The 19,756-nt window shown below is 40.7% G+C and overlaps 1 long non-coding RNA gene across 1 annotated transcript in view; it reads right to left on the reverse strand.

Annotated features, from left to right (window-relative positions):
• The window catches only part of LOC145541803 (uncharacterized), a 49,812-nt gene that overhangs the window by 15,129 nt on the left and 14,927 nt on the right, over window positions 1-19,756 (reverse strand). The window lies entirely within an intron of this gene.

The following is a 19,756-nucleotide window of genomic DNA, read 5'->3' on the forward strand; positions in this document are numbered from 1 at the left end:
CAGCCCACCAGGTTCCGCCATCCCTGGGATTTTCCAGGCAAGAGTACTGAGTGGGGTGCCATTGCCTTCTCTGAATAAAATGCTAGTTAGCACTAAAAAAGGACAATCTACTGATACTGCAACATGGATTAACCTCAAAGTCATTATCCTAAATGGAAACAGCCAGACACAAAAGACAACATAGTGTATGGTTCCATTTACATGACATTTCTAGAAAAGGCAAATCTATAGAACTAAAGCAAGTCACTGCTTGCCTGAGTCTGAGGTTAGAGTGAGAAATAACTGCAAATGGATAAAAAGGAACTTTTTGAGTTGATGGAAATGTCTTAAAACTGGATAGTTGCACGACTCTCTCAATTTGCAAAAATAATTGAACAGTACATCTGGTTGAGTTTTTTGCCTGTGAACTGTATCTCAAGAAAAACTTACAATGAATTAAATTTTTTTAAAAAGCACTAGGATAGAAACAGAAAAAGTAATATATGTTATTAAGTGCTGAAGAAAGAAGTGATGTGGGAATGGATGCAGTAAGATAAAAATAACATATCAGAAGTTGGTAGGCTGAGTTGTTCTCAGGGTATAAAACATCACTAGGAAGTTTGGTTGAGTTTGGCAGGCAATTAGAAGTGTAACCCTGAGCTCAGAGAGATGTCAGTTTTAAGGATGTAGATTTGGAAATCATGCACAGGGTTGAAATCATAGGATTGAATGAGATCATAAGAAAATTAACAGCAAGTGGGACAGGACAGAACTTTGTATAGAACATCTGTTCCCAAAGAGCCTGAGGAGGAAGAGTTAGAAGGAATTTAAAAGAAAAAATAGGGGATTTCTCTGGAGGCCCAGTGGTTAAGACTGTGCTTCCAAAGCAGAGGGCACGGGTTCCATCCCTGATCAGGGAGCTAAGATACCACATGCTGCCTTGCACAGTTTAAAAAAAGAGAGAGAGAGAAATCTTTCCTATGTCTTCATGAGACTCACCTGCCAGAAAGATGCAGTGGTGGTCAACTCTCAAAGAAACACAGGCAACAAATCCATCAAGACTGCAGTATTTTTATAAAATAAAGATAGAAAACATGGTAGATTTTGCCCTTTTTACTCACTCCTTAAAGTAGACTTATTAACAGGTAGGATGTCTGGTTTTAGTCTAGTTTGGTTGTTATTATGTATTGTCTTATATTAATTGGAACTCCCAGGTGGTTCAGTGGTAAGGAATCCACCTGCCAATGCAGGAGATGCAGATTGGATCCCGGGGTCAGGAAGATCTTCTGGAGAAGGAAATGGCAACCCACTCCAGTATTCTTGCCTGGAGAATCCCATGGACAGAGGAACCTCGAGTGCTACAGTTCACGGGTCGCAAAGAGTCACATGACTGAGTGACTGAGCGTGCAGGCAAGACATTAATGTAAATTTAAAAAATAAAGACTATATTTTAAAAAGCCATAGACAGCAAACTTTGTTCCTCACCTTCCCACCTTTCCATAGACAACTTTTAAGAGTTCCCTGGTTTTCTTAGGGAAGAAAGTTTCAAAGAAACAGAGGAATTTAGTAAAATGGTGGGAAAGTTTGCAAAAATAAAAAGCGGGGGGTGAACCAAGTAGAGGGGTCAGGGGAAGGAGAGACAACAGTAGAAGCCGGTAGCCCATCCTCATCTGTGGTTAAGCTTTCTGCAGTTTCAGTTACCTGCAGCCAACACTACATAGAAAATTCCAGAAACAAACAATCCAGAGGTTTTAAAGTATGCCGCTGTTCTGAGTAACGTAAAGTCTCCTACAGTCCTGTGGTGTCCCAGCTGGAGGTGAATTTTTGTCCCATGAACAGAGGGTGTAAACATTACCTGCCTGTAACTATAGGAAAAAACATAGCATATGTAGGGTTCAGCCCTATGCATGGTTTCCAGCATCCACTGGGGGTCTTAGAACAATCTCCTGTGGATAAGGGGGAGTGTTTGGAGAAGTGTTTAGAGAAGAGAAAACGGTGGAGATGGGGAATCTTACGTGGGGCTAGGCTGACATTCGCTGGGTGTTGTCCCTGCCCCAAGAGGATTCTCTGGCACCTCATCCCTGTCTCGACCCCACTCCCCCTGAAGAGCCTGACCTTGTTTGCTGGGACAGCAACGTGGTCCTCTTCTTGCATCTTCACCCCTCCAGAGCAAGCACCCAGTGTTTACCCTGTGGCCTCCCTCCTGGGAGGAGGGGAGAAGGGTGGGCAGCAGGGGAAGGAGAGAGAGACCTGGCCAATAGCTGCTCAGCTCTTAAAGAGGTCAGGTGTTCAACATATTCTCAGAAACCCAGTGTAAATGTAATGTGTACCTCTCTAACCACAGCTTTTGGCTATAAAGGACATTATTGGAACAACTGAAAAAACCTGAATTTGGATGGTGGTAACATGTCAGTGTTAATTTCCCAGTTTTAATGTGTGTATCGTGGTTATGTGGGAGGAGGCCCTTCTTGGCAGTCACTAAAATATCTGGAATGATGGAGAATCTTGTGGGTGACTTATTCTCAAATTGTTAAGGGGAAAAAATGAAAAAAAATTTTGTATTTTGTACTATACTTGCAATTTTTTGTTGTTGTTGTTAGCTTTGCTAGGTCTTTGTGGTGGCATGAAGGCTTTCTCTAGTTGCGATGCATGGGTTTCATTGCTCCATGGCATGTGGGATCATAGTTCCCCCACCAGGAACTGAACCCACATCCCCTGCATTGGAAAGCAGATGCTTAACCATTGGACCACCAGGGAAGTATTGCAACTTTTTTATAAATTTGAAATTGCTTCAAAAATTTTTTAAAGCTGTGTACTAGTGGGTGGGTTGGTTTGACATTACGTTTTTGGTTTATGGGTTAGTTCAGTTCAGTTCAGTCGCTCAGTCATGTCCAACTCTTTGTGACCCCATGAATCACAGCACGCCAGGTCTCCCTGTCCATCACCAACTCCAGGAGTTTACCCAAACCCATGTCCATTGAGTCGGTGATGCCATCCAACCATCTCATCCTCTGTCGTCCCCTTCTCCTCCTGTCCCCAATCCTTCCCAGCATCAGGGTCTTTTCCAATGAGTCAACTCTTCACATGAGGTGGCCAAAGTATTGGAGTTTCAGCTTCAACATCAGTCCTTCCAAAGAACACCCAGGACTGATCTCCTTTAGGATGGGTTGGTTGGATCTTCTTGCAGTCCAAGGGACTCTCAAGAGTCTTCTCCAACACCACAGTTCAAAAGCAGCAATTCTTCGGCGCTCAGCTTTCTTCACCGTCCAACTCTCACATCCATACACGACCACTGGAAAAACCACAGCCTTGACTAGATGGACCTTTGTTGGCAAAATAATGTCTCTGCTTTTAAATATGCTAGCTAGGTTGGCCATAACCTTCCTTCCAAGGAGTAAGCGTCTTTTAATTTCATGGCTGCAGTCACCATCTGCAGTGATTTTGGAGCCCCAAAAAATAAAGTCTGACACTGTTTCCATTGTTTCCCCATCTATTTCCCATGAAGTGATGGGACCAGATGCCATGATCTTAGTTTTCTGAATGTTGAGCTTTAAGCCAACTTTTTCACTCTCCTCTTTCACTTTCATCAAGAGGCTCTTTAGTTCTTCTTCACTTTCTGCCATAAGGGTGGTGTCATCTCCATATCTGAGGTTATTGACATTTCTCCCAGCAATCTTGATTCCAGCTTGTGTTTCTTCCACCCCAGCGTTTCTCATGATGTACTCTGCATATAAGTTAAATAAGCAGGGTGACAATATACAGCCTTGACGTACTCCTTTTCCTATTTGGAACCAGTCTGTTGTTCCATGTCCAGTCTAACTATTGCTTCCTGGCCTGCATACAGGTTTCTCAAGAGGCAGGTCAGATGGTCTGGTATTCCCATCTCTTTCAGAATTTTCCACCGTTTATTGTGATCCACACAGTCAAAGGCTTTGGCATAGTCAATAAAGCAGAAATAGATGTTTTTCTGGAACTCTCTTGCTTTTTCGATGATCCAGTGGATGTTGGCAATTTGATCTCTGGTTCCTCTGCCTTTTCTAAAACCAGCTTGAACATATTGAAGTTCACGGTTCACGTATTGCTGAAGCCTGGCTTGGAGAATTTTGAGCATTACTTTACTAGCGTGTGAGATGAGTGACATAGTGAAATGGACAAGACAGGGAGGGAGGCAGAATCACGTGTTCCCCTTCCTGGTTTTTGTAGAACTCTGGGTTGAAAGACTGGAAGTAACCCTGTTTGCCTTGCAAAATGTAAACAAAGACATTACCCTTAAACTGTGTAATAATGTGCTTTCCTCATCCCAGCTAACAGCAGGGACTCCAGCAATCAGACCAAATACGTTTAGTCACTGGTGCTGGGAAGGTTCACTCCCACTAAGAAAGGCAATTTAAGTAATTAGCCAGTCTTTATGGCAGGATCATCTCCTGGGCTCAGCGGGGGCCAGGGAGCACATGGCTATTAGGCAGGGAAAACTATCCTTCATTTTTACACTCTCTTCTAACCCAAACTTTCAAAGCATGCTCAGAAAGGACACTTTCCCTCAGTGCTTCTAAATGTCCCAGATGGAAAGAGATTTGATGGCTAAGCCAAACCAGCACATGCTGACAATCTTTTGTTTCCTCTTTCGGTTTGATTGTTTGTTTCCCAATGAAAATAGCTTTGTTGTTTTTCCAGATAATACAAGTAATCCATGCTTGTTATTGAAACAAATTTAGACAATAACAAATAAGGGTAACTGTAGAGAGTTAAAATTATCTATAATCTTCCCAACCAGAGTGAGCTGTGGTTTATAATTTAGTGTATTATCCTTCAAGTTTATATAATTATAAGTTTAAAATGTGTGTGTTCTCAGTTATGTCCAACTCTTTGCAACCTCATGGACTGTATCTCAATATTCTCCTCTGTCCATTGGATTTCCTCAGCAAGAGTACTGGAGTGGGCTGCTATTTCCTCCTTCAGGGGCTCTTCCTGACCCAGGGATTGAACCCATGTCTCCTGCATCTCCTGTATTAGCAGGCGGATTCTTTACCACTGTGCCACCTGAGAAGCCCAAATCAAAAATATGATTGTACTAAACTAGCTGCATTATAACCATTATAATCCTTGCTTTCCTCTTACTCTATCATGGGCATCTTTACAGGTTAATAAGTATATATTCTTGATTTCACACCACAAAGAATCCTTTGCCCAGACAACCCAGTAAAAAAAGCGGGCAGAAGACTTCAGCAATCTTTTGGGGGCAACGCCCAATAAACATTAAAAGAATGCTCAGCGTCATTAGTTATCAGGAAAATTCAAATTAAAACCATGACCACCCATCAGAATAACCAAAATGAAAGAAACGGATAGAAATACATGGTGGCAAGGATGTGAAGCAATTAGAACTCACATACACTGCTGGTCAGTTACAAATTGGTACAACCACTTTGGACAACTGGCAATATCTATGAAAACCAATCATATGTATACCTAGGGTTCAGCAGTTCTATTCCTAGATAAAGGGCCAACAGAAGTGTATGTACTTCTTCACTGACACACAGGTACAAGAATGTGCATAGCTTCATTATTCAAAAGAACCCCAAACTGGAAACAACCAAATGTCCAGGTAGTGTACAATGGATGTGAGACAGACTGGGACCTGGGACCCATTGCTGCAGTGCTGGCACCTCCACAAACATCTCCTTGAGTACCAGAATACAAAGAGACTATAAAGGAGAAAAAACAACTGCATGCATGCCCAGCTGGGGCAAATTATGAACAAGCTATAAAAAAGACCAAAAATCCAATTGCTACTTCTCAGGAGTCAGGAGCAGGAGTCAGGGTACTGCACATGCCCCCTGTATACAACACCACCAAAGGGGTGAGTGAACCACCTAAGCCACCCCTCTAGCCCAATCCCCGAACACGCCCCTACCCACATCCTATGTAAGGGACCAGCTGACCTCTTTCCCCAACTCAGGGAGTGAACAAGGGTAACTGTTACCCATATTTCCTCCCCTCTGGTTCAGCACCAGTTCCAGTAAAGCTTTGTCTAAATTTCTTATCTGGCTTTTTATCAATTCCTATTGATTAAAGAGTCCAAGAACCCTGGTTGGTAACAAACTGTGGTATATTTATAATGGAATACTATACAATAGTAAGAATGAATGGATCTCAACTACACAGAACTACACAGATGACTCTCATAAACATAACACAGAGAAAACGAAGCCAGCCGCTGAAGATAACATGCTATGCAATCCATTTATAAAAGCATCAAGAGCAAGTTTACTAACCATGGTGAGGTTGACAGAGGTTCTCCTTCTCCATGAATGGGGACTACAGGGTCACGTGGGGACTTCTGGGCAATGGTAAACTTGTCTTTCATGATATGGTACCAGATTGTTGTTTAGTTGCTAAATCATGTCCAACTCTTTTTTGCAACCCCATGGACTGTGGTTTGGGCTTCCCTGGTGGCTCCATGGCAAAGATTCTGCCTGCTATGCAGGAGCCACAGGAGATGCAGGTTTGATCCCTGAGTCGGGAAGATCCCCTGGAGGAGGGCTGGCAACCCACTCCAGTATTCTTACCTGGAGAATCTGTGGACAGAGGACCCTGGCAGGGTACAGTGTATAGGGTTGAAAAGAGTCGGACACAACTGAAGCGACTTAACATGCACACACGGACAGTAGTTCACCAGGCTCCTCTGTCTGTGGAATTTCCCAGGCAAGAATACTGGAGTGGATAGAGGAGTGCATTCACTCAAGTTTATCAAGCTGTGCCCTTAGGATCTGTGTATTTTTCTGTATGTAGTTTGTCAATAAATATACACAGTAATACTATCAATAAAATTAAATGAATTAACTCTCCAAAGTCTGGAATCTATTGAATTTTATTCACACATTTTTTTTCTTACAATCAAGTTATAGAAATTTCCTATTTTTTAAGGCAAAAAGTTCATCCACACTGCATACAATATTGATGACATTTTTAACTCTCTTTAGCTATTATGACCCAATCCACCAGTCCCCTCTCAGTAGGCACTGCTATGTTATGAACATCCCAATCCTCAACCCTAGAGCCACCCCCAAAGGGCTAAACGGTGGTTCTTACCAGGGGGTACTTTGCAACCACCCCAACTCACGTGTATCTGGGCAAGTGCAAACTAGGATGTTATTAATTATGATGTTATGGATTGTCACCTAAATTCTGCCTCAGGGCTGGGGCACTCATTTCCCAGTTCCTGGAGTGTGGCTTCTTAAGGACTCAGAGATCCCTTCCCAGAAATTGTTCTCAGCAGAATGAAGCTGTCTGCTTGGCTTATGATTCTTTCTGGGACAGCTTACATTCAGTGATTGGTCCAGACAGGAAAAAAAAAGGTGACTATGCCTTGGAACGGGGGCAGGCCCACCCTAGCTCCATGATTTGGCTAAAGCCTCTGTTGACACTGCATCACAGTTCAAATTTTCCCTCTATCTTCAAATTTTCCCTCTGTCTGATCTTTCTTCCCTTACTTCCTCCCATTCTGAGAATATTCCCCATTAACTTCCTAAACACAAATCTCCGTTTCAAAGTTTGTTTCCCAGAGGACCTTATTGGAGATGTTCGCTTATGAGAAAGAATTCAAAATACATGTCACAATTGTTGTAAACCAGTGTTGTCCCAGATGGGATTTATGGAAAAGGTAAAACCTTAAGGCCACACAGAATTATGATCTGGGAGAAGCCAGTTTGAAGCTTGCTGGATAACAAACCACCAGGAAGCCTCAGGTCAGAAGCACAGATAGCCGAGTTGGGGAACCACTGCTCAGATTGGCCTCACCAGAGCAGAATAACCTTGTTGAGAGACAGAATCATGAGGTTTTATAGACCAATGAGGGCTGGCTGGGAAAAAAAAACCCTTGGCCTGAAATTAGTTTTAATAGAGCAGGGACCCTGTGCTTATTTTTCAACAAGTGGTTGATAAAAGTAAAGCTGCTTTTGGATAAATCTAGAAGTAAGTGGATTCTTTACCAGCTGAACTACCAGGGAAGCCCAGAAGCAAGGTGCAAGACTTTAACTGCAGGTGAGACTGACAGCTTGAAGACCAATATGGCAGATAGGGCCACAATCTCAGGAAAAGGACCAGTTGCCTAGACTGTAAACAGCTCACAGAGTGTTCAAAAGATGAGAACTGTCTTTCCTATCTGAAGGGCCATCATGAGAAGAAGGAATTGGCCTTGCTCAATGGGGGAACACCAAGGAAGCAAATATCAGTGAAATGCAAGGAACTGCATTGAACCAGAGAGTTACCCAACAATGAATTGGACTTCCTTTGGCAGAGGTGAGCTCACATCTCTGGAGATTTTTAGAAAGAGGCTGGTGGTTTACTTAGGAAAGATAAGAAGAAGCCTGCACTGAGAAGGTTATACCATTCATGGTATAACCATGAATGGAAAAGGTCCTTCCATTTCCCTCTTAAGCCCTCTGCAAAAATGAAAATAAAAGCCTAACTCCACCAAGATAAAACTGGCTACATTTGAGTGACTTATGGAGATAGGGGCTTCCCCAATGGCTCAGTGGGTAAAGAATACACCAGCAATTCAAGAGACACAGGAGATATAGTTTCAGTCCCTGGGTTGGGAAGATCCCCTGGAGGAGGAAATGGCAACCCACTCCAGTATTCTTATCTGGGAAACCCATGGACAGAGAACCCTGGCGGGCTACAGTCCATGGGGTCGCAGAGTCAGACATGACTGAGTGACTAAGCACACACACATGGAGAGAGGAGGTGACAAAATGCTTTCAATTGCCTCCAAGTTTCAAACACAAAGGTTGAAATGCAGTTAGTAAAAGTGACACCAATCTGAAAGTATAATGAATGACCCTTTTTTAAACAGTAAAGTAAAAGTCCAACTCTACTTCCAGTTGAAGTAGAAATGATGCCTGTGGGATCTTAAGTCAACCATAAGATGGGAACAACACAGTGGGGTTACATGCCTCGTTTCTGTCCAAAGCTCACTCCTGAGTTTCAGATGGGACCTCCCAACTCACAGCGGGTCTCTTTCCCTTCATAGTTCCTGCAACACTGGAGAAGAAAAAGGACTTCTAGCAATAGCAAGCCAAGACTTCAAAGTCTCCCACTTGTCCTTTCACCTCGCTGCCACCTGAGCAGGGATGAACAGTACCTAGAACTTTCAGCATGAAAAGGTCTGCATCTTTGCACTTAGACAGCTTTCCTCTTAGTTGCTGGTTACAGTTGAGCTCATTCATCCTAGGTCTTTGAGAGAAGCCATTCATTTGTTGAGAGCTTTTCTGATGACTCGGGTTTATTCTGGAGTTTGTCTCTTTAAAGATGTCTCTCTATCCAGAGTTAGAAAAGAACTGTGTGGTATTTTATCATAAATATAATACTTTATATTTATAGTATATTTTTATTATATCTCTAAGATCAGTTTCTTTCATTTTGCTGGAGTTATTTTGCTTTCTCAAGTTTGATTTTATTTTACAGATCTGTCCCCCTTTTCCCCAACCACTTCTCTGAGGACTGTGATTTTTCATCATTTCCCATTTACAAAGTTGATATTTTTGGTTCATACTCAAAGGAGAATAAAGATGGAAGGAATTTGGCTCACCCCTTCTTTACACCATGCACCTCCAACTTTTGCATGTATGACATTTGTTCCCAGAATGCCAATCCAGTTTTCAGAATCTCTCACAATCACGTGAGACCACAGGCCATCTTGTCTACTACACATTGAAAGAATTAAAAGGCACATCGGCACCACTGTGTGTTCTGGGGTTTCCTGCTTCAAGTTCATGTGTCTGAGACCAGTTTTGCTCCTGTTGCAGTACTAACCACAAGAGTCAGAAAGGGGAAATGTATTTTCAATGGAGAATTCCACATTGAAGAGGAGAGCACTCTTTCAGCAAAAACAGAATACAACCACAACTGTTTCAAAGAGCTGAGAAAAAATTGCCAAGAGACAATTTTAGAAATGTTTAAAGACAAGAGCAAGCTCTCCAATGAATTTATGGTTGCTGGGGGATGGGGGTGTGGGGTGGGGGGAAGAGATAGTTGGGAAGTTTGAGATGAACATATACACACTGCTATGTTTAAAATGCATAACTAACAAGGACCTAATGTTCGGCACCTGGAGTTCTGCTCAGTGTTGTGTGGTGGCCTGGATGGAAGGGGAGTTTGGGGGAGAATGGATACATGTGTATAAATGGCTGTGTCCCTTTGCTGTTCACCTGAAATTGTCACAACATTTTTTGTTTATCAGGTAATCAGGTATACCCCAATACAAAATAATTTTTTTTTTTTTTTTTTTTTTAAAGAGCAAGTCCTCCAAAATTGCCATTAGAATCAATCTGGGTAGAATCTCAGTTCAGTTCAGTTCAGTCTCTCAGTCATGTCCGATTCTTTGTGACCCCATGGACTGCAGCACGCCAGGCTTCCCTGTCCGTCACCAATCCCTCGAGCTTGCTCATACTCATGTCCATCGAGTCGGTGATTCCATCCAACCATCTCATCCTCTGTCGTCCCCTTCTCCTCCTGCCTTCAACCTTTCCCAGCATCAGGGTCTTTTCCATGAGTCAGTTCTTCACATCAGGTAGCCAAAGTATTGAGGTTTCAGCTTCAGCATCAGTCCTTCCAATGAATATTCAGGACTGATTCCCTTTAGGATTGACTGGTTTCATCTTCTTGCAGGCCAAGGGACTCTCAAGAGTCTTCTCCAACACCACAGTTCAAAAGCATCATTTCTTCAGTGCTCAGTTTTCTCTATAGGCCAACTCTCACATCCATACATGACTATTGGAAAAACCATAGCTTTGACTAGATGGACCTTTGTTGGCAAAGTAATATCTCTGTTTTTTAATATGCTGTCTAGGTTGGCCATAGCTTTTCTTCCAAGGAGCAATGGTCTTTTAATTTCATGGCTGGAACTTCAGGGATGAGGTTTTTATCTCTGATTTCTCCAGGGTAAAGGACAGACATGAATGTGGTAGGGAGGGTTATGCTTTTCAAGGGCACCCACCACACATTGCCTGATGACATGAATGTAAGTAGTTTAGCGTCAAGGTCCTTATTGGTAAAACAATGATGCTGTGTATTCATATAGGTTTGTGTTCTTTCAGTGACAGAGGTTCCAGACAGCTTTTCTCTTTGGAGTACTCGACATGTAAACCTCTTGTGTGATGTTGGCCCGTTACTGTGTGAATGAGGTCAGAGTTTTTAGTTCAGCATCTTGGGGACCAGTATGGTGCTAGTTTCATGGCCACAGACCACAAGTCTTACCTTAATCAGCAACAGTTTGACCATATTTAATATGTTAGTAGTCACAAAAAAAACAGGTTAGAAAATGCCTGTGTTTCAACTGCAGGAAACTGTATGCTATACTTACGACAATGTGGCTTTCTTACCCCATCCCCCTTTCTTCAGAAGGTGCTTTCTATATACTTATATGTAAATAAATATATATTTACTTATATTTATCCAATTGTTTGGCAATACATTTCCATCTTTTAACAGTAAATCCAATGTAATAGGAATAAGTCTCCCTCACTTGCCTATGGACCCAATGTCCACCTTGACTGCAGGAATCTACTATTTTTTATTTTTATAAAAACTTGCAGAGTTGCTTTCTATGTATATTAGGAATATGCACATAGATACTTATCCCAATTTTTTACACACACAAGATATTCTGTTCTAAACCTTGCTTTTTCTCAACAAATACTATTTTTTTTGAGAATCCAAATTGTCAGTAAAGAGCTTCCTTCATTCTCTTTCATGGCCTCATAATATTCTATTTGTTCCACAATTTATATAACAGTCTCTGTTGCTGGACATTTGGGTTAGTCATGAGGCTTTGCATTTTTTAAAAAAGGTTCAATGAATAACCTTATACATATATCCTTCAGGTGTTTCTGTAGGATAAATTCCTGGAAGTAGAACTGGGAAGGATATGCATTTGTAATAGACATGGCCAAATTGCTTTTCATAGGAATTGCCTTATTTCTTTAACATATAACATAGAATTTTTAAAAAGTATATGCCCTTACGTCACACTAAACACACACAAAAGAATTAACTCAAAATGTTAGAGCCTGTGCTCTGCAACAAGAGAAACCACCACAATAAGAAGCCCTCACACACAACAAAGAGTAACCCCTGCTCACTACAACTAGAGAAAGCCAGGTCTTAGCAAAGAAGACCCAGCACAGCCATAAAGAAATAAATCTTTAAAATGCTCAGGGCTGGGGCAATGGGGTGACCCAGAGGGATGGGATGGGGAGGGAGGTGGGAGGGGGGTTCAGGATGGGGAACACATGTAAACCCATGGCTGATTCATGTCAATGTATGGCAAAAACCACTACAATATTGTAAAGTAATTAGCCCCCAACTAAAATAAATAAATTTATTAAAAAAAAAAAAATTAACTCAAAATGTAATAAAGACCTGAACATAAGAACCAAACTATAGAACTCTTGGAAGAACACATGAGGTAAATCTTCATGACCTTAGATTTGGCAATGAATTCCTAGATATGATACTAGAAACACAAGCCACAAAAGAAAAAAATAGATAAATCAAACTTCATCAAAATTTAAAACTCTTCTGCATCAGAAAAACCTATCAAAAATGTTACAAGAAAACTCACAGAATGGGAGACAATATTTGCCAACCACTTGAGGGGGCTTCCCAGGTGGTGCTAGTGGTAAAGAACCAACCTGCCAATGCAGGAGATGTAAGAGATGTAGGTTCGATCCATGGGTTGGGAAGATCCTCTGGAGAAGGAAATGGCAACCCACTCCCGTATCCTTGCCTGGGAAATCCCATGGACAGAGGAGCCTGGCTGGCTACAGGCCATGGGGTCGCAGAATAGGACATGACTGAAGCAACTTAGCACTCATATCTGATAAAAATCCATTATGCAAAATACATAAAGAATAGTTACAATTCAGCAACAAAACAAACAACACAATTTAAAAATGAGTAAAAAACTTATATAGATAATTCTCTGAAGAAAATATACAAATGACCGACAAGCACAAGGAAAGATGCTCAACATCATCTGTTATTAGGGAAATGCAAATCAAAGCCACAATCATGCACAATAACTGAATACACTTTTTGCCCCTGAAATGTACACTGAAAATGGTTGCAATGGTAAATTTTATCTTATATATGTTTTGCCACAATAAAAAAAAAAATTAAAGCATAGACCCTAAAAACAACAAAAACGCCTCACAATAAGATAGCAGTTCAACCTAGTAACATGGTTATAATGGGGAGGAGGGGAGGAAGGAAGAAAAACAAGTGCTGTTGAGGATGTAGAGAAATTGAAACACTTATACATTACTGGTCAAAATGTAAAATGGTGCAGCCACAGTAGAGAACAGTCAGGCAGGTCTTAAAACATTAAACACAGAGTTACCATTTGACTCACAATTCTACTTTTTAGGAATATACCCAAGAGAAATGAAAACCTATGTCCACACTAAAACTTATGCATGAATATTCATAGTAGTGTTATTCATAGTAACCAAAAGATGGAACAACCCAAATGTCTATCAATTGCTTAACAGATAAACACAATGTAGCATTTCTATACAATGGAATATCATTTTGGCCAAAGAAAGGAATGAAGTACAGATACACACCATGACAGAGATGAATCTTGAAAACATTGTTTTAAGTGAAAGAAGCCAGTCACACCACATATTATGATTCCATTTATATGAAATGCCCTGAATAGGCAAACACATAAAGATGGAAAGTAGATTTGTGATTGATTAGGATAGGGAAGTCAGGGGAATGGGAGGGTAACATCAAAGGGATGGATGAAAAATTCTAAAATTGACTATAGTGATGGTTGCACAGCTCTATGAATAAAAACCACTGAATTGTGGACTTCAAATGAGTAGATTGGGTGGCATATGAATTATATCTCAAGCTGCTATAAAATAACATAATCTAATTACGAAGGAATCTAGTTACCTGACATGGCAGGATATCAAAAGCCAGGCTTTCATGATTATATACTGGAGGGCCTGCTGAATCTCAACAGTCATCACCATGGGTCCTGCACATCCAAGACATTGCCTGAAAATGCTCCATTTGAAGCACTGGGAATCTGAGAGCACCACCAGCCACTGGGAAATGTTCAATCAGCAAAAATGTGCCAACCAGCATTTTCATCTGATTTGTCACCATTTAACTCTTGGCTTTTCTCCATATTAAAATAAACTATAAAATGAAAGAAATGGGCCAGTCTTCAGGAAAACAATTCTACAGACTACCCAAAGGTGCTTTAAAACAGTAGTTTTAGGACTCCCCGGCAGTCCAGTGGTTAGTACTCCATACTTTCACTACTGAGGGCCTGCCTGTATGATGCAGCCAGAAATTAGAAAAAAACACAGTAGTCTTAGACACTAACTTGTTTTGTTAACAAGTTATATGATTAGTGAATCAAGTGAGCAGGTAGGAGCAGGGAATGCTTTGAAAATCATTCATCATTATTTATGGAAAAGCACTATTTATTTTACTGTCAGCTAAATCTTTTTATTTCATAAAAAGAGTTTCTACAAATCAATAAGTGGAAGAACAGTAATACATTGGGGACAAGACATGAAAATACAGGGCATTTAAAAAATGTAAAAATCAGATTAAAATGTGAAAAATCTCTCCTCCCACAAGAGAAAAATGCATCTTAAAACTACCCCCACACTTCATATTTCCTCTGTCAGAGTGGCAAATATTAAAAAGCTTATTTATACAGCAGGTTTTCAGAGATATAAAGAAATAAGATCCTTGCACTATTAGTGAAAAAAATAAATTGGCAGTCCCTGGAAGGCAATCAGATACCATCTAACAAAAAGTATAAAGAATCCTGTAACCCAGAGATTCCCCTTCTAGGAGTCATGCTACAAATGCACTTTTCTCTTTCCTTTGTCTTTTCTCCTCTCTCTTCTAATCTCCACTGTACGCCTCAAGTGCGGAGAAGGCGATAGCAACCCACTCCAGTGTTCTTGCCTGGAGAATCCCAGGGAAGGCGGAGCCTGGTGGGCTGCCATCTATGGGGTTGCACAGAGTCAGACACAACTGAAGCGACTTAGCAGCAGCAGCATGCCTCAAGTGAAGTTAATAAGTGGGTAATAATTCCCTTAAGCTCTACATAATTAATTTCTTTTTGACTATGAGAATTGGCAGCTTAAAAAAAAAAAAAAAAAACCTAGATGCCTTAATAATTAAAGAGAAACTTTAAAAGTTCCTTCTGTGAAGGTTCATAGCTATAAAAGTAATAAATGAAGCTCCCAAAAGACTGCACTATAGGTTGGGCTAAGAATCTTATTCAAGGGAAGGGGAACTGCGGGGAGAATGGAAACGTGTATATGTATGACTGAATCCCTCCGCTGTTCACCTGAAACTAGCACAACACTGTTAATTGGCTATATCCCAATACAAAATAAAAAGCTTAAATGAAAAAAAAATTTTTTAAAGAATCCTATTCAGTAAGAACTGCTGCTGTGGGGGCAGGGGGATGTCTAGAAAGCTGAGCCCAACTATTAACATCAGCATATGTGCTACCATAGTGACCCCTGCTGGCTTAATGCAAAAACAAATTTATGTGGAAGGTTTTAGTAGACACTTCTTCAACAGCTTCTTTGAAAACATGGGATTTCCTGTGACCTCCAGATTATTACCTCTGCCTTCCTCTAGCTTGCAACTCTTTCTTGCATCAGATGGGCTTCATTTTTTCTCAGTGAAGAGAAAAATCCCTTGATATCTCACTTCCTAAGATTTGTTCCTTTCATGACTCTTTCCTATTTCCTCTTGAGTAGTTCTAGTTCTAGTTCTTTTAGTGTGTCTATCTGCCGCTGTACCGGCCACTTACTGTGTGTACCGTGTGCATCGTGGCCTTGCACCCACAGACAAACTGATACCCCCTCGCTCACTGACCCACCTCATCTGCACTTGTGCTCTCCCCACTCATTCCTCAATCCCAGGTTTCTTACAAGCCGGTCCATGGTCCACCTATGTACTATTTGCCAGACAGTTTGCTTAAAATATGGATGCCTAGAGACTGTGAGAGTGAAGTAAGTCAGAAAGAGAAAAACAAATACTATATATTAATGCATATAGCTGCTTCCCTGGTGGCTCAGATGGTTATGTGGAATTGGACAAAATTGGTATAGATGTTCTTATTTATACAGCAGAAGAGAGACACAGACGTAGAGAATAAACATGAATAACAAGGGGGAAAAGGGAAGGTGGAATGAATCGGATGAGTAGGACTGACATATATACACTAAATGCACAAAATAGATAACTAAAGAGAAACTGGGGGCTTCCCAGGTGGCTCAGTGGTAAAGAATTCACCTGCCAATGCAGGAGACACAGGAAATGAAGGTTTAATCACTGGGCCAAGAAGATCCCCTGGGGTAGGAAATGGCAACCAACTCCAGTATTCTTGCCTGGAAAACTCCATGGAAAGAGGAGGCTGGTGGGCTACAGTCCATGATGTAGCAAAGAGTCGGACACAACTGAACACGCACACAATGAGAATTCACTGTATAGCACAGGGAACCTTACTCAACCCTACTGAGTGCTCCATGATGATCTGAATGGGAAGGAAATCCAAAAAAGCAGGGATATATGTATATGTATAACTGATTCACTTTGCTGTACAACAGAAACTGACACAACGTTGTAAAGCAAGTATTGTTGTTCAGTCGCATCCAATAGTTTGCAACCCCATGGACTGCAGCACACCAGGCTTCCTTGTCCTGGGAATGGCACTATCTCCTGGAGTTTGCTCAAACTCATGTCCGTTGAGTCGGTGATGCCATCCAACCATCTCATCCTCTGTCGCCCCCTTCTCCTCCTGCCCTCAATCTTTCCCAGCATCACGGTCTTCCCAATGAGTTGGCTCTTCACATCAGGTGGCCAAAGTATTGGAGCTTCAGCATCAGTCCTTCCAGTGAATATTCAGGGCTGCTTTCCTTTAGGTTTGACTTGTTTGATCTCTTTGCTGTCCAGGAGACTCTCACGAGCCTTCTCTAATCAAAAATTTAAAACTAATAATAAAAAATAAAAGATTAACGAGAAATGCAGATTACTGGCCCTCTGAATCAGACCTTCTGGAATCCCAGAACCCACCTTTATAAGAAGCACGTATCCAGAGAATGAATTTTTATGTGTACACACACACCTACACACGTGCACATGCATACATGTGGGAGCAATACAAAAAATGCTCTGATTTTTTAAAAATCAAACTATACACTCTTATCCAGAAACTTGCCAGACCTCCTAACCATTTAAAGAATTAAGTCTAAAAGACCCATTCTTGACTTTTAAGCCTTTGGTAAATTGTCCCTTTCTGTAGGTGGATTATATGTCCCTACCCCAGTGATGGCAGGCTTGGCCATATGCTGTGCTTTGGCCAATGAACGTATGAAGTAACACATGCCTCTTTCAGGCAGGCGTTGGGAGCACTGTTGCAGAGTTCTGCCATACTCTCTTTCCCTCAGCTAGAACCAATATACTCCATATAAGGGCTGCTTTCTCAGCTGGGACCCAGCACAAAGATGTAAGGAGCAGAGCTATGGGCAACCCACAATGGAAAACTGATGTAAATGAAAAATAAGCTTGCTTCATTGCTGTGATTTGGAGTCCTTTGTTACCACATCTAACTTTGTTAAGCTGACTGATAAAGAATCCACCTCCCAGAGCAGGAGATGCAAGAAACACAGGTTCAATCCCTGAGTTGGGAAGATCCCCTGGAGTAGGAAATGGCAACTCACTCCAGTATTCTTGCCTGGAGAATCCCATGGACAGAGCTGGGTGGGCTATAGTCCATGAGGTTGCAAAGAGTCAGACACAACTGAGTGCACACACACACAAGCTGACTGATACAAATACTTCACAGTTTGCTTTCCTAGATCTATTTCCCATTACTCTTCAACACTTATTCCATGCAATGCTTGCTAAACTTGGTGATTGGCTTTTCCTCATTCACAAATTATTCCAATTCTATGTACCGTTTGTTATCTTCTGCCAACCAATCATATCTCTCAAAGTCTGACTTCAACCTTTAATGTCCATCTCAAGAGCCACTTTCTGTGTAAAGCTTTTCCTTATTGCTATCTTGATAGGCTTCCTTTCAATCCTACATAAACTACTACTGTAACCTGTTTTGTTGCTATTGGTACTTTTCTTATCATCTCCCTTCAAAACATCATAAATTCCTTGAGATTAAAGATGATCTTATTCATAATGTGTTCACTGAAGCTTTGCCAACAGTAGGAATCCACACAAGTATTTGTTGAATTAAGTGAGTGCTTTCAACTACAGAACTGCTATTTAATATATTTATGATGTTTTTAAAGGTAGACTTAACAAAACACTTAACATACTCATTGAGGAAGCAAGATTAAGATGCAAGTAGAATTATTTCTAATAGCAAACATTCCTACTGGATAAAATATAGGTTAAAGTTTAATGAATCAGTGTGCATGTTTGTATATGTGTGTCTTGTAATCATCTGCAAAACGACCAGGTCTTGACCTTCATCCCCTTCCTCTCCGTTGCTAAACCCAACAGGTTTTAAAGAAAAATTTCACCAAAGAAAAATAATGTATCATAAAGTTGTGTTCCTATGATTGCATGCCACATGCTAAGGGCAACTTTTACAATTATGGCCCAAATTAGCTAATGTGTTTTCTTACATTCAGGAAGATGTATTTTCCTGCTTATGATTAAAATTCAACAAATACAATTCCAATTTCAAAATGAGTACCCAATAACAAAAGTGCTGCCCCTATAAATCCTCATAGCAAATAGAGTCCTATCCTTGGTGATGAGCATCTACCTCCTTTCCACTTCTCTCCAGCTTCTATTAACCTAGTGCCCTCTGAAACATTTTGGCAGTAATTGCAATGGTTCCTCAGGTTTTTATGAATCTAATTTTAAAAGGATAGGAGACATTATTTTTGAACTGCTTATCAATTTCATGCTGTGTGAGGTTTTACTATAAGCTGAGGGTAAAAATACTTTGTGTTTATTAGGGACACAAAGTTGTTTGCCAGAGCACCTCAAATTGGCCATCTGTGCTAGGAAAACATGCTGTGCATTCATTCCCTTCATTAACGCAAGAGGAAAACATTTCTTCTTCCAGAAACTCAAACAACACAAAAATACATAAAGATTCCTGACCTCCTGTCAGTCATTTGTTATCTTCAATATTAGCAATTTCTAAACCATATTCTGTGGAAAGGAAGTATCTCTGCATAAAGGGATAGATGTTTAGCCAAAAAGAGCAAGGGTTTATGGGGGGTGGGGGTGGGGATCAGTGATCAAATAAGTTTGAAGAAAACTGCAAATTGGACCTCAACTCCTTCAGGAAGTCTTTATTTACATAGGATGTTAAATCTCTCATATTATCCTGCAGTGAAGCAGGAACATGTAAGCGTTTCCCAATTTATTCAACCATGGAATCAGCTTTTGGTTTTATGTTTTGTTTTGTTTCAGAAGATTCACTGAATTAATCTCATGGGACACTGGTATTCAGCAGGACTTGAGCTAAGAAATAGTTTCATGTGGGTATGTTTAAGTAATCCATCTAAAGTAAGTGTCAGAAAAGAAAAAGATCTGAGTTGGAAATTCAGATTTATACAAGCACATCCAAGATTGAGTGGTTTCTCAACACTATCCAGAAAAATAGGGTTAATAGTTCTGAATTAAATATACCCAAAAGAAAAGGATTCATAGTTGTGTCCTTAATTTGATTGTTGAAATATTTCAATAC

Source organism: Giraffa tippelskirchi, chromosome 3 (genome assembly GCF_054371585.1).
Source record: "Giraffa tippelskirchi isolate mGirTip1 chromosome 3, T2T-mGirTip1v1.2.pri, whole genome shotgun sequence".
NCBI lineage: Eukaryota > Metazoa > Chordata > Mammalia > Artiodactyla > Giraffidae > Giraffa > Giraffa tippelskirchi.